General features: G+C 34.7%; 1 pseudogene; it reads left to right on the plus strand.

The window, feature by feature from the left end:
- The first annotated feature begins 29 nt into the window (after window positions 1-29).
- LOC21390576 lies at window positions 30-9565 on the plus strand (annotated as a pseudogene).
- The last annotated feature ends 386 nt before the right edge of the window (window positions 9566-9951 follow it).

Here is a 9951-nt window from a genome sequence, read left to right on the forward strand (position 1 = left end):
TGAACGCCACAGTTTTCCAACTTTCAGACATGATGATCAAGAAGAAAGATCACGTAGTCCCAGTGATTTTTGTTTTTGTTTTGTTGGTTTGGCTTAGTACTAGAGTATTTTTGTTGGGCTCGGCGCAGAAGAGTAGTACAACAAATAATAACAGATCAATAGAAGTCAATGTTGGGGTGATTCTAGACTTGGAAACGACGTTTGGGAAGATGGGGTTGCGCTGCATCAACATGGCAATCTCCGATTTCTATGCATCCAATCCTCACTACAACACCAGATTGATTCTCCACACTAAGGGCTCCAAATCTGATGTCGTTGGAGCTGCTGCTGCAGGTATTTATATATTAATGTTAATTTCTCATCATATATAAATATATATATATATATATAAGTGTGTGTATACATGATCTCCAACATATATACGATTTACATATATCATATATCCTTCAATACTTCGATTGTGAGTTTTTGCCAGTTGGGTATATCACATCTTTGAAATATCACTGTGATAAGTTGCTAAATCTTACAATTAATCTCTTCCTCCGTGGTTTATACTTTTCTTTCGCCTCCAGCTATTTAGTTATATGATCAAGTTGCCATATTTGTATGTATATGTATGTGTGTGTGTGTGTGTGTGTGTATATATATATTTATTTATTATGTAGCTTTTTCCATGCATATAGATATTTGGTTGTATATTTGTTTTCTTGTCCATTCTCTTCTTACATTAATCTCTTTTTTAAAATTATAAACTACATATACATTTTTTTCTTTAACTTCTGATATAATTTTCAACTCTTTATAAAACTACATATATACACTCTGTTCTCCGTTTATTTTGCTGTACATCGTTTATTTTGCTTATGGAAAGTTGTCTTTTTACTAGTTAGTTCCTCAGCCTTTTTATCATTCAAGCCCTAATAGAGATTGTTGGACTTCCGTTACCAACACTCAGCCTTAGCCTTAAGGTGTACACTGAAGCCGTCAATTCATCCAATCCACGTAATTCAATCTAATCCATCGAATTGAATTAGACTAATTTTAGATTAATAATGGATTGAGATTTTTCCAATCCGCATTAAGAATTAGATTAGAAATTAATTGTTTCTCAATCCGTATAATCCATCAATCTAAAATATATATACTATATATATTTATATATTTATATATTTATATATTTTTAATAATATATATAAGAGATTCTTCTTAATTGTATATATAGATATTTAATTATATATGTGTTATGTTAGATTGTGTTGTAATGAATTGTGGAAGTATTTAAATTTTATGTTATATTATGTTTGTGTTTAATTTTGTATTTAATTTCATGAGAATATAGAAAACATAGATTAATTGGGCAATATATATGATCTAATCCGTAAATTTAGATTGAATTGAGAGTCTAATAAATTAATAGCGGATTGAGATTTTTTCAATATGTATAAACAGATTAGATTACATATTGATCCTAAATTCGTATAATCTAATCATTGTACACTCCTAACTCGCCTATCCGATTAAAGAATCTGTCTTACTTCACGCGGTTGGGAAGAAGATCACATTTGACTTTGAATTATTATAAAAATGAAACAAAAATAATACACGTAAGTTATATATAATATTTTGAGTGTATATATATACACGTATGAAATAGTAGTATTCTAACTGTATATGTTCTGCAAGGTCACTAGAAATCAGCAGGCAATATAAAATTTGCATAATTATTATTTAATCGTATCTTCATCCCAATAATAACGCTTTAAAGAAAATTCTTTTATGAAAAAGACGTATGTACAAATATTGGGAGATCCCCGAATAAGTCTAGAAGTCCACCTATTGACTGATAATTTTATGAATATTCTTTTGGATTATTTTTAAAAATGTCCCATAAAATATGTTATCTTATTTTAACGTGTCCTTAATTTTTTAAAACACTTCAAAAAACTCTATCTATAAAAAATTTATCAAAATACCCCACCCAAACGGTTTTGCTGATGACAAGGCATGTAATTACAACAAATCCACTGACGTGGCATGCCATTAAAACTTAATTAAAGACATTAATTTTTGAAAAATAATTAAATATTAGAAACATTAATAAATGAGTAATTAAAATAAAAGAAAAAAAGACCCTTAACCTGACCCAAGCATCGTCTCCTTCCACCCCCAATTCCTCAAACCTAATTCTTGACCAATACCAAACCCTAATCCCCACCACTACCAACCATGCTTACTCCTCCTCTTTCCTCCACTAGTCTCGCAATTCCTTCCTCACCTCAAACCACATGGATTACCGCAACCTCGTCCTCCCTCCTGAGTCGACTCGCTCAATTTCAACCTCAAACTAGCTCTGTCAAGCCCAAATGTTTGGTGAAGGAGAAGGGGAATAAGACTTGGTGCTCAAGAGGCGAATAGGCCAAAACTAAGACCTGCACATAGAGGGAAATGATGCTCGACAATGGATTTGGTGCTCGTGTGGCGGAGGGAAATCGTGGCGGTTAAGCTGGTTTGTAGCTAGGCTTCCAAAGATGGATCTGGTTCACAGCAACCCATCGAGCCATCTCAAGTCACGGGAGATCTCTACGTTTTTCCCGACGACGCTCAGAGATTCGAGTTTTGAGATTGAGAGTCATTTTTATGGATTTTGGCCTGATTTGGATGAGAAATAAAATGGTATTGATGGTGTTGATTAGGGATGGGTGTGGCTGGGCTCGGAGGTGAGTTGGATGGAAAGGTGAGTTTCATCGGAGTTGGGCAGCGTTGGAGAAAGCCTCGTCGGAGATGAAGATGGTCGTTGGATTTTTTTTTTTTTTTTTTTGATGTGGAGAATCAGAGAAGAGGTTTTCAATTTTTAATTAATTATTTTTTTAAATCCTGTTTTTATTTGCTTTTTTATTTTTTTATTATTTAATTATTTTATAGATTTAATTAGAATTTCATAGCTATAGTTAATTTTTAACAACATGATACATAAGCAATCTGTTAAGGAGTATAGACGGTAACAGAGTATAGACGGAACAGGATGGGAGGCATTTTGAACTGTTTTTTTATATATTAAGGTCCCGTTCACTTCACCGATTTAAGTTTAGAATTTAAGTTTTATTACAGTAAAAAGTTTTCAGAAACAGTCACATTTAACTTTTTTACTACAATAAAAAGCTCTCACATAAAATCACATCTCAACTCGAATTACAAACTCGAATCAGCGAAGTGAACGGACCCGTTTTGAGTTGTTTTTTATATATTAAAAGATGTTTTGAATTGTTTTTAAAAGTTAAAGACAATTTAAAATATAGTATATATTTAAGAGATATTTATAAAAATAATTTATTTTTTTTATACTTCAAAATTAAGAAAAAGAAAAAGGTAAGAAGTGAATCTCTCAAGGTTACGAGTAAACGTAAGACAAGTAGACTCAACCGACCATTTTTTGTTCTCCAACTTACTTTAAAAAATAAAAAAAAATTAAATAAGTGAGGGAGACGTAGGTCCGTTTAATTCGTTGATTTGAGTTTTTAATTCGAGTTGAGATGTGATTTTATATGAGAGCTTTTTACTGTAATAAAAAAATTAGATGTGACTGTTTCTGAGAACTTTTTACTGTAACAAAATTCAAATTCTGAACTCGAATAGATGAAATGAACGAGGCCATATTATAGCGTAATCTTTTTAGTTACGTTGAAATATAATAAAAAATTAAAAATATTTTACAAATATAAAAGTTAAACTTGTTATAATAATTATCATGTAATCTTATTATATAATATAAAACGCTAAAATCATTACCATCATCATTAAAACGCGAAAATATTTTCATATTTCAATCCCACTGTTACAAGCATGTCATTTAGTGCTAGACAACTTAGTCGTTATTTGGCCTTCTTTTTTTATTATTTTTTTATTTGGAAGCAAATCAGGGTAGAAAACAGTAATAACAGAGTATGAATCCTCAAAATATTTTTTAAAGCCTCGGAAAAAACAAAAAACAAAAAACAAAAAACTTAAGAAATTTATGAAACCATATATATACATATATTACTTAGGGTGGGTTTGGTGTTGCTTTTAAGAAAAAGCACTTTATGCGGAAATTTAAAATCTAAAATCTTATTTTGTAAAACAAATTTTTAAAGAATTTTCCTCCGATCTGAAGTTAAAAGCATAATCAGCCTTTAGAAGCTAAAAGCATAATCAACCTTTAGGCTGATTCTGATTTCAACTTATACGGGAATCTATTTTGAGTGTTTAATGAAATTTTTTATTTCTAATTTTACCCCCACTGGAATATGAAATTTACAACCAATTTTCATTTCAGAAGAATCCACTCTCCTCTACTCTCTCCTCCACTCGTATCTCTCCTCATCTCCTCCTCTGCGAAAATTTTTTCTGTGTTCCTCTCCTCTCCTTGCCGTTCGAAGCAAGGTTCCCCGGCTCTGTTCACCGGCCTCTCTCTCCGTTCGCCGGTTGATCTCTCCGTTGGTGGTTCGGAGCTCATTTGGTTTCTCCTCCGCCCGATTGATCTCTCCGTTGCTGGTCTCCCTTCTCCTCCTCCGACTGCCCATCTCTCGTCATCAGATCCAGAGGTAAGTCTCTCTAACCGCGCGATTTTTAGTTTGAACATATGGATTTTTAGGTCTAATTTTTAGTTTGAATATTTTGGGTTTTAGGTTTCTGATTTTTGCCTTCAAAGAAAAACGGTTTGAAACTTTGATCTTTCCAATGCTTTCGTGTTGATGATTTGATCTCCCTTTATGGTTTGGATTTATGATCATTTGTTTATGGTTTGAAACTTTGATCTGTGTTTGGAGTCTTTGGACCGAAGATTTATTCTGTGTTTAGGAAGGTTTAATCTTTTCGTGTGTGTTCTGCATAGTTTCAGAAGGTTTAATCTGTGATTGCTATATGTAAATGTTTCTTTTCCGTTGCGAAAGGTTGTGATTGCTGTATGTAAATTTTCCCACAAAGTTCTTAGTGAATCACTTTTCCGCCCCTAGATATGAGGTTCCTGCACAAAGTATCCCATGCTTTTGTTGTTGGATTCTTTTGCCTCTTGACACCAGCATATTGCATCTGAAACGCCTGATGATAATATTTGCGTGTGTTTTGGACTAAACTAGCCTGAGATTCAAGCATAGCTTTCTACACTAATTATCATATGGGAGAGCCCGACCAGTTTCATTGGAAAAAGCAAACGACAATATAAAAAAGAAACTATTGGCATCTATCTGGTTATTTGTTTTATTTATATAGTTGTAGTTTTTTGATGACCAGTTGCAGTTATTTAGAAGATAATGTTACAGGCAGCATCTTTTATGTGTTTCAAAGCAAATTTTTGCTTTAAAAATCTTGATTGTTGAGATGCTCAGTTATCATGTATTTGGTACTTTTGTTTTGGAAGGATCTTGGATACACAATGTGATGATGCGCTTCAGAAGCAAGTAAAAATAGTTATTGTAACAATGTCGCTTCATAACTATATTAGGATGCATAATAAGCGTGATCGACATTTTCAAGAAATCGAAGATAATCTAGATGTTTTCGCTTATGAAGAGCATCAACTGGAGGATAATGTAGAAGAAGATGAAGTTTCACTATCACAAGAAATGGTTGAAGTACGAGATCAAATTGTGACAAGTTTAATGAACACGACTTAATTCTTTTAATGATTCTGTCAGTTTTTTGAAGATGGAATGTACTTTTTTGTTCAACAAATTGATTACTCACTAATGTTCCTTTTAGTTGTAACTATATTGTGAATGAAGAAATGAAAAAAAAAAATTAATTATCATAAATTTATTGTTAAAAAACTCAAAATTATAGCATTATGTATTTTTAAGTTAAATAAATATTTCTAAATACCAAAAACAATTAATATATTTAAGTTCCATACCATGTCTAGTTTGGTCATTTTACATACCTACAATAATTCAACATCAAAATTTACTAAACGCTATTATATTGATTTTAGAACCATCACATCTACTATAATTATAGTTTACCAAACACTTAGTTGCTTCTTGTAACAGCTGCTTATTCCTTCAACACAGCTAAAAGTAATTTTTTTAAAATCCACACCAATACCAAACTAAGCCTTAAGCCAACAGCAAGGGAAAAGAAAATACAATAGATCTTTTGTTTATAGGAAAAATAAATTAATCTTTAAATTAATTTTATCTGTCAGCAAGCGAAAAGAAAATACAAGAGATCTTTTGTTTATAGGGAAATGAAATTAATCTTTAAATTAATTTTATCTGTGTATTATTTAGGAAACAAATAATTTGTAAACTTCCTAAGTTTTATTTCTCTTGTTTTCCAATTAAGCAGTCATCAATCTAATGGAAATTATTCCCTAAAACTAACGGATAATCTTCAAAAATATTTTTTAAAAGCGTATAAATTAAAATTTTTACTATTTATCTTTTATTCATAATTTTTTTAATTAAATAATTATATTAATAAAAAATATTTATTAAAAATAAAGAATAAAAATTCAGACTTATACGTAAATTCTCTAATTTTCTAAAAAATAACAGCTTTGGACCTAATCAAGAACGTTCAAGTATAAGCAATAATTGGGCCAATAACATCAATGGAGACCAACTTCGTAATCGATCTCGGAGAAAAAGCCCAAGTCCCAATCATTACATTCTCCGCCAAAAGCCCATCTCTCGCCCCCCTGCGGAGCTCCTACTTCTTCCGAGTCGCCGCGAACGACTCGGCTCAGGTCGGCGCCATTGGCGCCATCGTCAAGGCCTTCGGATGGCGGCAAGTCCTCCCGATCTACGTCGACAACGAGTACGGTGAGGGCGTCATTTCGTACCTCACCGACACCTTACAAGCCGTCGACGCACGCGTGCCCTACCGGAGCGTGATCCCACCGGCGGCCTCCGACGACTACATCGCCGCCGAGCTTTACAAGCTCATGACAATGCCGACGAGAGTCTTCGTCGTCCACATGTTACCGGATCTCGGGTCTCAGATTTTTGCCAAGGCGAAGGAGATCGGAATGATGAGCGACAGTTACGTTTGGATCGTGACCGATGAAATCTCTGATTTCATGAGCACCTTAAATTCATCTGTCCTTAAATCGATGCAAGGCATTTTAGGAGTGAAGACTTACGCTCCAAAGACGAAGGTGCTTGAGAATTTCACCACAAGATTCCACCGCGAGAATCCAACTGTTCCATTGGTCGTCTTCGGACTCTGGGCGTATGACACCGTTTTCGCCTTGGCCATGGCGGTTGAGGAGATCGCCAAAACTGCTAACTTCAATTTCAAACGGACGAACTTTTCTAGAAATTCCACCGATTTGGAATCCTTCGGGATTTCTGAAGACGGTTCGGAACTCGTTGAGGCATTGTCAAGGATGAGATTCAGAGGCCTCTCTGGAGATTTCAAGCTTGTGAACAGGCAATTACAGACGCTTAATTATGAGATAATTAATGTTAATGGAAGCGGGGAAAGAAGACTAGGGTTTTGGACATTTGAGAGTGGATTGATGAGAAAGTTGGATTTGAGAAATCGAAGCACATATTCTACTTCTAATACGAGCTTAGGACCTATAATTTGGCCTGGGGATTCGAACTCTATTCCTAAAGGATGGCAGATTCCGACGAAAGGGAAGAGATTGAAGATAGGTGTTCCGGTGAAGAAAGGCTTCGACGAGTTTGTGAATGTGTCATTTCCTTTCTCAAACGACACTGTTACAGGGTACAGTATAGATGTGTTCAAGGCCGTTTTGGGTGCTCTGCCTTATTCTGTTTCGTTCGAGTTTGTTCCCTTTGCGAATGCCCAAGGCAAGGGCAGTGGCACTTTCAATGATTTTGTCTACCAAGTGTTTGTTGAGGTAATTATTTGCTCTTTTTCACTCTCTATCTTTGGTTATTATCAATGGGCTTAATATGCATTTTGATGGGCAAACCTTACATAGTAACATAAAGAAGTAAAAGGTATTCTTTTAGACATTGATTGAAAAACATGCTGAAGTACATAATTCTATATTAGGTTTATAGGTTTAGCTGTGTAGGTGTCTTTTTTTTTTCCTTTGTTCCATAACACTATTAAAAGCCAAATGTATTATGTCATTATTTGATAGAACTTGGATGCGGCAATTGGGGACATAACGATTAGAGCAAATAGGTCTTTGTATGTGGACTTCACATTGCCATATACAGAATCTGGTGTATCAATGATAGTACCATTTAAAAAAGATAAAAGCAAAAGTGCATGGGTGTTCATGGAGCCTCTGACTTGGGATCTTTAGGTAGCAAGTGGATGTTTCTTCATTTTTATTGGGTTTGTTGTGTGGATTCTTGAACATCGTATAAATGAAGACTTCCGCGGGCCCCCACATCATCAAGTTGGAACAAGCTTTTGGTACTCTTTCTCTATCATGGTTTTTGCACATCGTAAGTTCTTTGGACTTGTTTTCCTTCATTTTTAGAACTGAAGAAATGCTCCGTGCAATTAGGACCAATCAAGGATAACCATGTATTTATCCTTTTTTGTTGTTTGCAGGGGAAAAATTGTGAGTAACTTGGCGAGGTTTGTGGTGATCATATGGTGCTTTGTGGTGCTTATACTCACTCAAAGCTACACTGCTAGTTTGACTTCGCTTTTAACGATTCAACAGCTCCAACCAACAGTTACCGACGTGAACTAGCTCCTGAAGAACAGGGAGAACGTCGGCTTCCAATCAGGTTCTTTTGTCGAAGGAATTCTTAAGTAACTGGGCTTCGAGGATTCCCAATTCAAGACATACGATTCTACTGAAGGATTATATAAACTCTTTGCGAATGGGATCAGAAAGGGTGGTATATCTGCTGCTTTTGATGAAACCCTGTACACGAGGCTTTTTCTTGCAAAATATTGCTCCAAGTTTACCATGTTTGAGCCAACATTTAAAGCTGATGGCTTTGCATTTGTGAGATATTTCTCTGACCTTTTCTCTTGCATATCTTTTTGTTTTCGCTCATACAAACTTAATTGAATATCTATGTGATTATATGTTTTTACCAGGTCTTCCCAAAGGGTTCACCATTGGTTCCTGACATTTCAAGGGCAATACTAACAGTGATGGAGGGAAATCAAATGAAGGACATTGAAAAGATTTGGTTCAAAAAAGAACCCAGCTGTCTAGACCCCAACAACAAGTACTATTCCCAAAGTCTCGGCCTTGAAAGCTTTAAGGGACTTTTCCTATTCGCCGGCATTACGCCATTATCAGCTCTAATCATATACGGGGCCATGTTTCTTTACGAGCAAAGAGATGTCTTCATGAGCTCTGATCTAGAGGCTTCTCTTTGGAAGAGAATTCAAACCGTTTTTATCAATTTTGACCAGAAGGACCTGAAATCACATACTTTCAAAAAGAGCGAAGTGGGAGACAGATGCATTGCCGATGTAGTATCTGTTGGTTTCTCAAATTGGATTTTCAAAAAAATTGTGCGGAAGCGTGGTATCGATCGAATCACATAAATCAAAATTTAATGCGATCATTATTTCATGTTAATTTAACTACAAGGATATTAAAGAAAGGAATGAGGATTTGACCGTCGTTCGATTATGACGAAAATCTTGAACTCCTCAAACACTGTCTTGAGCTCTTAAATTCCAAGAACACCACGGTTCTTTCTCAATGTATCTCCAGATTAACGTGAACTCGAACGTGTGGGTGTTCTAATGGGTTTCTCAACACATGAGATGGATGAATAGGGAAGCCACCTATAGCTATCACTCACTTTTCTCAAAAGTTTATGATGGCACTGAAGAAATTTTTTTTGGTTTTCTTTTGTTCTCCCGTTCTTTTGTTTTCTTTCTATCTGTTCACTCTCTCGGAGAAAAAAAAAACTTTTTTTTTTCATTACTCCCCTTATCAACAGAATTCATCCCCATTTTGAGTAAATGTGCAACCGCACATTTACTCCATTTCCTCAGGAGAGGAAACGTGCAACA

Source organism: Morus notabilis, unplaced genomic scaffold, assembly GCF_000414095.1.
Source record: "Morus notabilis unplaced genomic scaffold, ASM41409v2 Scaffold615, whole genome shotgun sequence".
Lineage (NCBI taxonomy): Eukaryota > Viridiplantae > Streptophyta > Magnoliopsida > Rosales > Moraceae > Morus > Morus notabilis.